General features: G+C 44.1%; 1 protein-coding gene across 9 annotated transcripts in view; it reads left to right on the top strand.

Annotated features, from left to right (window-relative positions):
- The window catches only part of PCDH15 (protocadherin related 15), a 1,224,756-nt gene that overhangs the window by 630,755 nt on the left and 579,530 nt on the right, over nucleotides 1–14,471 (top strand). Inside the window, exon 1 of one of the 9 annotated variants that reach the window (XM_064145008.1) lies at nucleotides 37–102. The exons of the other annotated variants lie outside the window; for them this stretch is intronic. The gene's annotated coding sequence lies outside the window, so the exon portion shown is untranslated. Of the gene's footprint in view, nucleotides 1–36; nucleotides 103–14,471 lie in introns of those variants that run through there. 9 annotated transcript variants of the gene reach the window in all.

The raw sequence follows: 14,471 nt of genomic DNA, 5'->3' as shown, positions 1-14,471 counted from the left end.
GCAGCAGCAGCAGCAGCAGCAGTGGCAGCAGCAGTAGCAGCAGCAGCAGCTGGGATGCAGAGCAGGAGAATGGCTGTGGGCATCCTGGTCTGATGTGCAGAGGTATTTTTCTCGTCTTTACAGCTCCTTCGGATGGTTTTCTGCCAGGCACGTGTGCTGAGCGCAGATGGCTGCTGCTCTCTGCGTTACTGGGTGTACTGGGGTGGCAGGTGGGTGATGAGGTGTTACTGTGCCTGTGCACCTGGGGGGTGAGCTGGCTGCATAACCCATAGCAGCAAACTTTGAACTAGTATATCAATATACATTTTCTTCTTCTTTGATGGTTATTTTTTGTTTCGTTGTTTTCTTTTTTCCCTTTCCTTTGGGAGTGAGATTACCCCCAGAGCTAGTAGTTGCTTTATCTGTTTAGCAAGTCATTGTACATTCCGTGTTGCCTTAGATTTAGAGGAGGGGGAAGTCGGTAAAACAGAGGAGTTTCTTTGCTTCAGGCAAAATGTCCTTTGTGAAACCCAAGTCTGTGTCTTTCCTATCAGTCTGCTTGCCCTGCAGCCAAATACAAAAAAGAGAAGATCTTAACACTTGCTTTTCATTACTTGGGCTGGAAATGAATGTTTGCTGGACACTGCTGCTGCCACAACTGCTCTCCCCATCCTCAGAGGAGTTGATTTGCAGAGGCACAGTTGTAAAGGATTGACATGCCAAGTGGAATTGTAGCTAATTTTTGCTGCTTTTGCACTTGAGCCTTTAAGTAAACTTAAAGGCTGCATGGTTAATTTGTTGATATGCTTCTGAGCTCAGTATAGAAGTAACTGTTAGCACTTTGCTAGCCCCTCTCTCCCTTCATCCCTATTTTCTCATACCAGATATCCTGAATTTAATAACAGTTAATTTAACAACTTTATTTGATCATCCCTTCAATATGTTTAACTCTTCTTACTGCAAAGATCTTTTCTTTTCTTTTCTTTTCTTTTCTTTTCTTTTCTTTTCTTTTCTTTTCTTTTCTTTTCTTTTCTTTTCTTTTCTTTTCTTTTCTTTTCTTTTCTTTTCTCTTCTCTTCTCTTCTCTTCTCTTCTCTTCTCTTCTCTTCTCTTCTCTTCTCTTCTCTTCTCTTCTCTTCTCTTCTTTTCTTTTCTTTTCTTTTCTTTTCTTTTTTCTTTTGTTTTCTTTCATTGATTCCTTGTGTATTTCTTTGGTTGCTTGGTATTACTTTACTAACACTTGGTATTATTTTACTAGTTCCTGTTCTTGCCTTTCTGCATTTACCAACACTAGGAGTTATTTTACTGATTCCTGTTCTTGCCTTTCTGCATTTACCAACACTAGGAGTTATTTTACTGATTCCTGTTCTTGCCTTTCTGCATTTACCAACACTAGGAGTTATTTTACTGATTCCTGTTCTTGCCTTTCTGCATTTACCAACACTAGGAATTATTTTACTGATTCCTGTTCTTTCCTTTCTGCATTTACCAACACAAAGAATTATTTTACTAATTTCTGTTCTTGCCTTTCTACGTTTACCAACACTGGGTATTATTTCACTAATTCTTATTCTTGCCTTTCCTCATTTACCAACACTAGGTATTATTTTACTAATTCCTGATCTTGCCTTTCCATGTTTTGCTCGGTGCAACACTACTGCCAACATAAAGACACTGCTTTAGGTAATTAAAAATAACTGCATTTTAGTTAAAAATAGCCACATTTTAGTAATTACTGAGTTCTATATGATAAGAACTATAAACAAGTTGATTATATTTTATGTATCTCATGTGTATATTTACATTGAAGAGTTTGAAGTGCTGTGTTTTTACATGAGAGTCACAGGTTCCCCTGTAGGGTTAACTCCAGGTCCCATGTTTCATTCCTTCTTCATTCCTCCAGCTGCTGGCTGGAGCTGGTAAGCTAATAATATGGGAGATATAGTGAATAATTAATGATATTAATCATAGAATCATAGAATCAACCAGGGTGGAAGAGACCTCCAAGCTCATCCAGTCCAACCTATCACCCAGCCCTCTCCAATCAACTAGTTTATTGATGTATAGTGGACTTCTGCAGGATCGAGCCTTGCTTTGTAGAGTTTGAGGCTTTGTGTATGAATTCTCAGTTACTCTTCTCTGAATGCAGCTGTTGCTTTTGGTTTATCTTTTTCCTGGGGAGGCAGCAGGATGGTCAGCCAGGAGTTATTTGATGTACTTTATCTGTTGGTGCTAGTGCTCCTGTTTCAGGAACATAATCCGCATGGCTTCACGGTTACAACCTGCTGAAATAAGAGTGCAGTGTAATGAGAGGGCTGCTCTGCTGAACGAGGAACTGCTCCTCTCTCAGCTGTTGTGCAGAAAGCTAGCCCCAAATTCTGTGTTCCACACCTTCCCCTTGGAGAGTGAAGACTCAGACTGCAAAGAAGTTTGTGTCTCACTCTTTTCTCAGTAGTTTTTCCACATGTGCTAAATCACCATTTGGAATAATTGTGTTGTCACTTTGTGTTGTATTTGCTCAGGTGTAATAGCTCTGCCAGAAAGGCAGACACTGCTTAATTGTGAAGCAAAGTTCTTTGGAAAGGTGGAGAGGGTTGTTAGAGGGTGGTTTTTTTTTTCTTTAAAATAATAACAATAAAACAATATTCTGTTTGGGTTGGGTTTATTTCTTCATTCTTTATTTTAAAGAGCATACTGATTTGCTGGTGTATGGAATCTCTGATGCTAACATCTGCTTTAGGAGTAGTTGACTGATCTTCATGCTAAAGAAACATTTGTTCACAAACACTTTCAAATAACATGAAATGGATGAGATTGAAGCTGTTAAGATTACAAGTAAAATGAAGTGGCAGTGCTGTATTCTGGTCTTTACTTGCTGTACAGCTAAACCATTCATAGAAATGTAGAAGTGTTTCAGTTGGAGAAGACCTCTAAGATCAAGTCAACCTTCAACCTATGACCACTATGGGCATTAAACTATGTCCCAGAATACCATAGCCACACATTTGTTGTTGTAAGGGTTAAAGATATGAAATGAGAATTGGTTCCTTATGTGCTGCAGGCTTTGATTTGAGATAGAATCATAGAATCAATCAGGTTGGAAGAGACCTCCAAGATCATCCAGCCCAACTTATCACCCAGCCCTGTCCAATCAACCACACCATGGCACTAAGTGCCCAATCCAGGCTTTGCTTCAACACCTCCAGGGACAGCAGCTCCACCACCTCCCTGGGCAGCCCATTCCAATGCCAATCTCTCTCTTTGGGAAGAACTTCCTCCTAACATCCAGCCTATACTAACTTGAGACTGTGTCCCCTTGTTCTGTTGCTGATTACTTGCAGAAGAGCCCAACCCCACCTGGCTACAGCCTCCCTTCAGGTAGTTGTAGACAGCAAGGAGGTCTGCCCTGAGCCTCCCCTTCTCCAGGTTAAACAACCCCAACTCCCTCAGCCTCTCCTCATAGGCCAGTTTTAAATAGATGTCCAGTTTTAAACTTCCTTTCTGCTTTTTAAACTGTGTGTGTTATTTGGTCTATGAATGTCCCTTGTCTACAAGCACTATCTTTAAAGAAAGAAAGGGGAAGAGCAGATTCCATCAGAGTGAGTGGACTTGTGAAGTGCTTTTGTATAGTTTGATCTTGAACCTTTAGGGCTGAGATGTGGTAACACTGACATTTGTGTCCAGTCTTAGCACTCTTATTTTTCTGAGTTCATGATTTCAAACATGTATTAGGAGCTTCAGCTTAGAAAAGACCATCTGTACCCCCAGCTGTGCTTCTTGCTGCTCCAACACTAATGCCATGCCATGGCTGGTGTGCTTTCTGAGCCCCATCTGAAACTCAGGCTATAGCTGGGATTTTGTTCTTCTGTCACTGGTGCTCACCGGGAAGTCTGGAGCTCCTGATTTCCAGAGTAAGCAGTCTTTTGGTTTTCTTCTTCTTTTTATTCTCCTCCTTTTCTGGCACTCCTCATTTCCAGAGTAAGCAGTCTTTTGGTTTTCTTCTTCTTCTTTTTATTCTCTTTTTCTGGCAGTCCTGATTTCCAGAGTAAACAGTTTTCTGGTTTTCTTCTTCTTCTTTTTTTTTCTTTTTCTTTTCTTCAGTGTCTTTGCTGTCTTTTTTGAAAAGCTCTTTTTATCTGACATCCATCTTTTAACATGGTGATCAAAATAGTGTATGGCATTCAGCAATGCCACTGCTTTCTCTTTCCTCTTGGAAATAGGTCTGTCCTATTTGCCTTTTTGTATTTGGATCACATTCATGGTTTATAATTTCGTTGTCTTTAACTAAAACTCCCTGATCCTCCTCCTTTGCAGTTTTCACAGCATATCAGCAACCTTCTTGTAGTCCCTGTGTGCATGACCTTGAGTTGTGCAGTATTGGATTTTATCCTATTCCTGCTATTTCAGAGCATCTAGTTATTTGTGCAATATCTGTGTCTTCTCTTCTAGGATCTCTATCCCTGCTGTGTTGTGTGTTATCAACCTGTTCCTAAGCACACTTACTGGTTGGAATGGTTAATAAGATCAGTTCCAAGACTGATTTTTAAGACTGTCTAATAATCCTTTAGGTTTTCAGGATTTCTACTGTTGTCTTCCTTCAAGCAGCTGTTCGCCTGCCTCTAAATTCCTCTGCTCATTGCAGCTTTAACCAACAGTTTTTCGTGTGACACTGCTTGAATACTCTGCTGAAATCCAGAGTAATGAGATCTACAGCAGTTGGGGAACGTTATCTGATGAAGTAATCTCTTTGGTTAGTCTGTCACAAGCTACCTAGTCTGAAAACGATCATTAAGTGGGATACATTTTCCAACATTTCCATGTCTTTAGGAGAAAATATGAAGGGAAGAGTACTCAGTCTCCATGCCACTGAAGTAAGTTTTATAGGCTTGTAGAAAATTCTTCTCTTGGACCAGGAATAATTTGTTTCCTACCCTTTAATTCTCTGCAGTATCCTAGTTAAGTGTCTTAGTGATATTCAGCTCTATGTGCTGCTTAGTTAGAAACTCTGGGTGTGACTGTTTCATGACCCCTAAAGTTCTTATTTTACTTTATGGTGATCTCTTCTTTTGTACCCTCATGTATCTTACTGATTTCCTCTTCTCCTCTGACCCTCTTTCTATACCACAGTATGCATTAATGTCCTTACTGAAAATAAGGTCAGAAATTTCCATTGTTACTTATATTATCCATCCCAAAATACCCTTCTTGCTGCAGGGGAACCATGTTGTTCTTTCCCTGATCCCTCCCTACTTAAAGCACTCAACAATTTTCATGAAACTTTCAGGACCAGGAAGATACTGAGTTTGGACTTGGACATCTTCCTGAGATTTTACTGTATCAAGTCTTACTGCTTGTAGGTTTTTTTTTTTTTCTTCATCACTGTCTGATTTTAGGCTTTTTAAACATCCTTATGTTTTCAGAGATAGTTCACTGTTAGGTCTGCATCCATATAGAATAAACCAGTGAGTTGTTCTTCTCAAAAGCCTTTCTCTTCCTCTTCCTTCCTTGGTATAATGAAGGGTTTAATACCTGGATTTGAAGATGTTTAGGCCTCCTTCCTATTCAGATAGCACTCCTCAACTCTGATTTTTCTGCTGAAGTCCCTTCATTTCATTTTTCAAAACAAATGCTTATAGCCCTACTTACAAATCTGTTTTCTTTTGTTCTCCCATGTTGTTTAATCAGCTTATTACCATTCACATCCAGTTTATGTTCTCTAAGTGAACTCCTTCAAAATCAAGTATGAATTAACCTTCTTTTATTTACAGAGACAAAGGTTATCACTGAATCGATCCTGGATGAGAGCATACAGATCACACTGCTATTAGTATTCTTTGCTCCTTCTGGCTGGGAAGTGAAATTCTCCACTGGTGGTACAATTGCTGTACAGATCTTCTCATAGGAACACTACAGCAATCTACATGTTGCTTCAAGGTTTATGGCATTACTACAGTCAAATGCAATTTGACTGGGTCAGCTCTTCCCAGAGTGATTTTGATCAAAACCCGCATTGAAGTTTAACATATGGTGCTCTTCTGCCTTTATGTGTCTGTTTCAGATAGAAAATCCTTTGGAGACTATTGTCTCTGCTCATGTCTGGACAAATAATGAGATGCAAGTGGCTGGATACACCAAGACTTTGTTACTCAGGTTCCTCCTGTTGGTATGCAAACAGTTACTTTCTACTAGGAGCTCTTTGCATTCCAAGAGAACCAACTGTGGAAACTGAGGTGCAGGAAGTTCCAATAAACATGAGAAAGAGTTTTTTTCTCTGTGAGGATGATGAAACACTGGAACAGGCTGACTGGATGTGATGATTTGGGTGTTTCTGCCCCCACCCCCTCCACCCCCCCTTATGAAATCACCCAGACTAGACTCAGCCAAGCTGGAAATTAAAGAATGAAGCTTTATACTTACAGCTTAGCACAATATCCAAGCAGGTATTTACAATCTATACAGCTAGAGACAGAAATAGACAAGGTAAAAATACAGACACACAGCAGCCCTCCCAGAAACCAGAGTACCCAGGAGGGGCTCCCAACCACCCTTCCACCTTCTTTCCACCTCTCTACCTTATTCCAGACTTTGCCTTACATTCAAGGTGAGTTTGGAGAATCAGCCAGGGGGGTTAGGAAGCAGAAGGATTAGTTATACAGACAGCAGGTTAGGGAGAGAAGTGCAGGCAGCCAGAGCCAGAGAGCAACTCTGTTATCCATGTTTGCGTTCTTGTCTTTATCCATCTCAACAAGCCTATGAGTGCAGCAAACATCACCATTGTTTGCTTTTCACAGTTTGTCATCTAATTCTACTACTAATTCTTCTCACCAAAATATTCCACCTAGCTTCAGACTAGCACACAGGGGCGGGAGGGGTAGGGTTGTGGAGTCTCCTGATATGGAGGTAATCAAGACCTGCCTGGATGCATTCCTCTGTGATCTGGTATAGGTGATCCTGTTCTGGCAGGGGGGTTGGACTAGATGACATTTTGATGTCCCTTCCAGCCTCTAACCTCCTGCAATTCTGTGTAATGGAAGAAACCTGCCCCAAATCAGGCCACATACAGTAAGAGCATCAGTGTGCCCTTCTGTCTGTGGCAATGATGTTTAATCTTTTCTTTTCTCCAGCACAGGATGATCACTAACTTGGTATACATCATGCTGCTATAGTTATGATAAGGTAATGCCAGGAAGCCAGCAGACATAGTCAGACAAGAAGCTTGTCCTTTACAGTAACTCAGAACTTGTTCTGAAGTGCATTGAGGACAGTCTGTCTAAGGTTCAGACCTTTACTTCTAGGTGGCACAATTTTCATCCATGCTGCTACTGTGCTTGTGACTGAGTTTGTGCTCTCTGCATGTGTAGACAGACGTGTATGTGGGAATCATGGAATGGAATCACAGAATGGCAGGGATTGCAATTGGAGCTCTGAAGATCATCAAGCCCAACCCCACTGTCAAAGCAGAATCACCTAGGGCAGGTCACAGAGGAATGCATTCAGGTTGCCTTTGAAAGTCTCCAAAGGAGACTCCACAACCTCTCTGAGCAGCCTGCTCCAGAGCTCCAGCACTTTCACAGGAAAGAAGTTTGAAATCATGTTGAGGCTGGTTCCACTTTGTATCCATTGCCCCTTGTCCTATCACAGAATGCCACTGACAAGAGCCTGGCCCCTTCTTCTTGCACCCCACCCCTCAGATACTTATAAACAGTAATAAGATCTCCTCTCAGGCTGCTCTTCTTCAGCCTAAATGACCTTAACTCTACCTTTCCCCATCAGATAGATGTTCCAGTCCCTTCATCATCCTCAAAATCTCTGTTGGACACTCTCTGGTATATTTCTGTCCCTCTTGAGCTGGGGAGTGCAGAACTGGACACAGTCCACCAGATGTAGAGGGAAATGCAATTGCACATGTGATGTGTGTATGCATATGACTACTGTTCATCCAGTTTTCAGATGTTCAGGGTCTGTGCTTCAACAGTCAATATGGTTTTGCTGCAGGTTTTGTTTTAGCGGTGGGGAGTGATCTCTTCTCTCTAGTAACAAGTGGCAGAATGAGGGGAAATGGTCTCAAGTTGCACCAGGGCAGGTTGAGGCTGGACAGGAGGAGCAATTTCTTCACTGAAAGAGTGGTTAAGCCTTGGAATAAGATGCCCAGGGCAGTGGTGAATCAGAATCAACCAGGTTAGAAGAGACCTCCAAGATCATCCAGTCCAACCTAGCACTCAGACCTAGCCAGTCAACTAGACCATGGCACTAAGTGCCCCAGCCAGGCTTGGATTCAACACCTCCAGGGACGGCGACTCCACCACCTCCCTAGGCAGCCCATTCCAATGCCAATCACTCTCTCTGCCAAAAACCTCCTTGTAACGTCCAGCCTAGACCTCTTCTGGCATGACTTGAGACTGTGTCCCCTTCTTCTGTTGCTGGGTGCCTGGCAGAAGAGCCCAACCCCACCTGGCTACAGCCTCCCTTCAGGGAGCTGCAGACAGCAATGAGCTCTGCCCTGAGCCTCCTCTTCTGCAGGCCAAACACCTCCAGCTCCTTCAGCCTCTCCTCACAGGGCTGTGCTCCAGGCCCCTCCCCAGCCTTACTGCCCTTCTCTGGACACATTCTAGCACGCCAACATCTCTCTTGAATTGAGGAGCCCAGATCTGGACACAGTACTCAAGATGTTGCCTGACCAGTATTGAGTACAGGGGGAGTATAACCTCCCTTGTCCTGCCAGCCACACTGTTCGTGATCCAGGCCAGGATGCCATTGGCTCTCTGATCTTGGAGGTCTTTTCCAACCTAAATGATACTATGATTTTATGATTCTGTGATTTGGAGATGTAATTTCTCGTGATGCACTGGGACAAAATTAATTACTTTCAGCTTGCTTCTGAAAGCACTGGGGCCACAATGCTTTTAGGTCACAGAAGAAATCAAGTTTTTCAAGTGACATGTCCTGATCTAAGCCACAGTCTCTGTTTTGCACACATTCAGTGAATCCCAGCTATGGGATTTCTGTCTTCTGGTGTAAGGGCTTGACAGGGGAAGGTTTAGGGAGGTTCACTGGCTTTTACTGTTTTTCTAGTGTCATTGCAAAGCACTTCCTGAGTTTTGAGTCGTGAAGGTGCATGGCTGACCTGCTGTGCTGCTGGTCCTGGGAAAGCAAGCTTTGGTTACAAGTTAGCAGATGGTAAGAATCTGAGAAGTCATTCTACTCCCACCCTGAGTACAGTCACAGTCACAGCTCTCACAGACAGGGGAGCAGCCAAGGAAAACAGCTGCTGTTTGACACAACAGGTCAGAAGCTGATGATGGGATGCAGAGCTGTTCTTGGTCCATAAATTTATGTCCTTGGCTCATAAATAACTGACACTTAATTTTAATTTGGCAATGTGCTTTCACACTGTATCCTTCCTTTAACAGCTCTGTAATGAGTTTCCAGCACACTTGATGCTTTGGGGACTCTTATTTTAGAAGTTCCCTGCTCAACCCATCAAGCATTTGCTTTAGAAATGCTGTGAGAAGAACTTTGTGCTTGCCACTACTTCTGTGTCTCAGGTTCAGTTTTCTGCATGCTTTGATGCATCCTGGCCAGGGAGTACAGTGCTGCACCTCTGAATTCACTGTTAACCATACAAGCTCACTACAGCAGGCTGGCCTAGGTTCTTTCAAACGGCTACAAAGCATTTTGTGGCTGTTCTGCTGGGTAGGCAGTGTGGGACAGCTTCCCTTTCCTAGTGTGCAGTCACCAAACCAGCTGGTCTGCTGTGCACTTGTCCTGCCTCTGGAGTCATGAACCTCACTGGAAATAAACTTGACAAAATCCTCCCTCTGGTTCCATGCATTGGAATCAAACATGTACTGAAGTGTCCATCAGGCTGTTTGTGGTGGAGTTTGCCTCTTCCTAAGGTAGAGCTGTACTATAACTACTAGACATGTTGTGCAATGTTCTATTGATTCATCATTGCCAGATGTCCATGAATCATAGAATCATAGAATCAACCATGTGGGAAGAGACCTCCAAGCTCTTCCAGTCCAACCTAGCACCCAGGCCTGCCCAATCAACCAGACCATGTCACTAAGTGCCTCAGCCAGGCTTTGGTTCAACACCTCCAGGGACAGTGACTCCACCACCTCTCTGGGCAGCCCATTCCAATGCCAATCACTCTCCCTGGGAAGAATTTCCTCCTCACATCCAGCCTAGACCTGCCCTAGCACAACTTGAGACTGTGTCCCCTTGTTCTGTTGCTGCTTGCCTGGCAGAAGAGACAAACCCTACCTGGGGGATGCAAAAGAATTGTCTGCCCTAAACAAAACTTAAGAGCTCGGCCAAATGATAAGTGGAGTCTGCTCTTCTAGAGAGTCTGAAGACCCATCTGGCTACATTCCTGTGTGACCTGCCCTAAGTCACCCTGCTTTGGCAAGGGAATTGAACTGGATGATCCCCAGAGGTCCTTTCCAACCTCTACCATTCTGTGATTCTATGTTGTGTTAGCTTAGTACGAAGTGCTATGCTGTGCCTGGACGAAGTGAGGTGTCAGTGCTCTAGCCTGCTTCTGCTGGGCCATTAGAGCCTTGTTTAATTTGTACTGCCATGACCCTTCAGTCCCATGCAGCACCCTCTTTGTTTTCTGGGTAGCTAAGGTGGACCTTGGTGCTGCTTCTGCCAATAAATCTTATTGCTCCTCAAACCACTCAAAATGCAGCCAGAAGTCTGGCACACCTGCTTGCCTCAAGGAGACCTAGAAGCAAATAAAGATGTGCTCCTCTCTTAACCTTGGAACCTCTTCTTTGTGCCTGCAGGGTTCTGACTCACTTGTACATTGAACACACCAGAGCCAATGCTTTCCTTAAAGGTAGGGAGCAGGATAAGGAATTATGGCCTTGTAACTTAAAACTTAATAGCTTAGAATGTCCCAGATTTCCCAGCATCAGCTGGAAAGTGGAGTCCACATTGAATTTATGAGCCATAGTAGACCATGTTTATTACTACAGTTGCTTCAGCTGATGAGTTGCACACTAGGCATAGCTCCAGACTGCTGATAGCACTAACTGAACTCTCCATAGGAAAAATGGTTGATTGATGCAAGGCCTAGCATTGTTTTGGCCTTCAATCGACATCAGAGACCTGAAAATGCAACCTGAACCATCCTATGGGTGGACCAGTTGCTTATTTTTTTGTGTACTTCTTTTTCCTTTTCATTTACTTAGCTCAGTGCAAAGCACCTCTAGACAGTTGACCTTGGAGATGTCTGTTCAGATAGCTTTAGCCTCATTTACAATTTCTTCTGCCTCCTCCCTATTATATTCAACTGCTCTGTTCAGTTGTGAGTGGGTTTTAGTTCCATTGCTAAGTGAAGCCATCCAGAGCAATGTTGCATTCACTGGGATAACTGGAGTGCTGCCTGTCTGGAATTTCTAGTGTTGTAAGACCACTCTCAGTTGAGATTTGCACAGTGAGGTCTGTGAGCTCTGCAAATGGATCCTTTGTTCTGCAGCCTCTGCCTTGAATGATTGCCATAGGCACTGTGTTACATCTGCTTCCCTCCCACCCCAGGACAGCCTCTGGAACATGCCAGGAAAAGAGTTAGAGGCATTCAAAATGATTGTCTGGGAGTGCAACAGGAGCTGGGTCAGCTGGGCCAATTTCCAGGTGCTGCACTTATCCAAGTGATGGAAGTGTAATGTCCCTAGCAATGTCTCCGGATCTTCATCCTCTCTGCTAGCCAAAAGGTGGGAGGAGGCACATGCATTCCTTTATCCTCACCATCTTTTCTTGGAAGGCATCTGAAGATGGCTACTACTCAACAAATCCAACTAGCACCATGTCTGCTGTGAGCAATGTGTGCTGGTACTCCTTGTGCTGATGGGCACTTGGAGTTGCTTGTTCTTCCCACCAACATCCACTCCCTCCAGTTCAAAGAGCTGTTCTCCATGGAGTCACTCTCTTTAAGATGGGATTGTTCTCCATCTTAGTAGTCACTGAACCCCAGGTGTGTTGTCAACCTCTGTCTGTGCCTCCCTTCGGCAGCAACAATATGAGGAGAGGCTGAGGAAAGTGGAGCTGTTTAATCTGGAGAATATGAGGCTGAGAGGAGACCTCATTGCTCTCTGCAGCTCCTGCAAAGAGGTTGGAGTGAGGTGGGGCTTGGTCTCTTCTTCCTATTCTCAAGTGACAGTCCCCAAAATTGTGCTGGGATGGGTTTAGGTTGTGAACGAGGGAAAATGTCTGCTGCAAGAGTGGTCAGGGATTGAAACAGGCTGCCCAGGGAGGTGGTGAAGTCATAGTCTGTGGAGGTGTTCAAGAAAGTCATGGACATGGCTCTTGGGGACATGGTTTAATGGCCATGGTGGTCTTCAGTTGTCAGTTGGACTTGATGATCTTGGAGGTCTTTTTAAACCAAAACAATGCTTTGCTTTGCTGATATTTTAGATTCTGGTCTGTGTCTCAGTAGCCTTGATGAGTGGGCTGGCTAAACTCTCTGGACTGATTTCAGCAGCTCCTTGTTGTCCCTGTGGAATCCCTGGGAGTCTGTTCAGGATTATGATGAGTTGAGGGCCCTGGCTTGCCCATGCAGTTCTTTTAGCTTGCTGACACATGATCTCTACCCTGTGTGGGTGCAGCATTTATAGCATCTCACGACTCCAGTATCCCCCTGGGACATCCTTTGATGTCACCTGGGGCAACTGCTGTCCTCATTCCTCCCAGACACAAGGTACCAGCACTTGAACAGGTTTCATAGCAGTATGGGCCTCACTTTGAGGAGCACTGAGTGCTGGACAGGTAGTGCCAGAGTCTCTGCCACAGTGGATGCACCTCTGTGTGAAGTTTGAGCACCATCAGTAGCCCAGGCAAATGTCTATAACTCTTGCTTTGCACCATTTAAAGTGGCTCTGAGATTGGAAGTCAGGCTCTAGGGTTCTTTCTTAGGGCAAACATTTGCAGAGGTTGCTCAAGGCCTTGAGCAACCTGGTCTAGCAGAAGGTGTCCCTGCCCATGGAGGCAGGGGGGTTGGAAGTAGATGATCTCTAGGTTCCTTCCAACACAAACCATTCTATGATTAGAATAAAATAGAATACAACAGAATAGAATAGAATAGAATAGAATAGAATAGAATAGAATAGAATAGAATAGACCAGAATGGAAGAGGCCTCCAAGCTCATCACCTATCAACCTATCACCCATCCTTATCCAAACAACCAGACCATGGCACTAAGTGCCTCATCCAGGCTTTGCTTGAACACCTCCAGGGACAGCGACTCCACCATCTCCCTGGGCAGCCCATTCCAATGCCAAGCACTCCCTATGGGAAGAACTTCCTCCTCACATCCAGCCTACATATTTGATTCTATAATATAACCCCTAAAAAATGTGGCTTTATTTCTGCAGGCTTGAGTGCAAAACCAGTGAGTAGTAGCCATGCTGATGTCATCTTTGCTTTCTAGTTGGCAAACATCTGGGGTGTCAGTAGATCTGCACAGAAAATGAGGCAAATTTGGGTGCCTGATGTGGAAGAGGGGGTGGCAAAGATGGGTTGCTGTACTTACTGTCTCACCACACAACCTACATGATTGTTATGAAATGAAGTGATGAGAGATATTACTTCTCCCACCATCATTAGGATGCAAGTGTGGGGTTTTTTTTTCTGAATGTGCCAGCTGTTTGGCTTTCATTATCTGGAAGTTTCTTTAATTTCCAGCTCTAGTGAAAGGGAAGCTTGAGCACGTCCAGCAGAATTAGAACTAGTTTCCTGTGCGCCCAAAGAAAGCAGCATACTTAATGAACTGCCTGATGGTAATAACAAGCCCAGCTAATGAATGCTTCCCCTGTTATCTTAGAGAGGTGACGTTTTTCTGATCCTGGATCGCTGAATCCGTATGGATTATCTGTCTGAGAAAGACTTCCTTTCACTTGGAGATTTGGAAGGAGTTTATTCAATGCCCTGTGCTTTGCAGTCAGATTTCTGAGTACCTTTATGTGGCCATTTGAGCAAGATTTCTAGCTCAGACATAAGGGAGAGGTGAACATTCTAGGAATAGACCATAGAATGGCAACAATGGATAAGTTAATATCATAGAATCACAGAATCAGTCAGGGTTGGAAGGGACCACAAGGAGCAGCCAGTTCCAACCCTCCTGCCATGCCCAGGGACACCCTTCCCTAGATCAGCATGCCCGGAGCCTCATCCAGCCTGGCCTTAAATACCTCCAGCCATGGGGCAACCCATTCCAGCCTCTCACCACTCTCATGCTCAACAACTTCCTCCTCATGGCTAGCCTGAACCTACCCACCTCCAGCTTTGCTCCATTCCGCCCAGTCCTGTTACTCCCTGATATCCTGAAAAGTCCTTCCCCAGCTTTTTTGTATCACAGTATCATCAGGGTTGGAAGAGACCTCACAGATCATCAAGTCCAACCCTTTACCACAGAGCTCAAGGCTAGACCATGGCACCAAGTGCCACGTCCAATCTTGCCTTGAACAGCCCCAGGGACGGTGACTCCACCA

The sequence above is a fragment of the Pogoniulus pusillus genome, chromosome 6, assembly GCF_015220805.1.
Source record: "Pogoniulus pusillus isolate bPogPus1 chromosome 6, bPogPus1.pri, whole genome shotgun sequence".
Taxonomy (NCBI): Eukaryota; Metazoa; Chordata; class Aves; order Piciformes; family Lybiidae; genus Pogoniulus; species Pogoniulus pusillus.
Note: the sequence above shows the minus strand (reverse complement) of the source record. Positions and strands in the feature narration are given on the sequence as shown.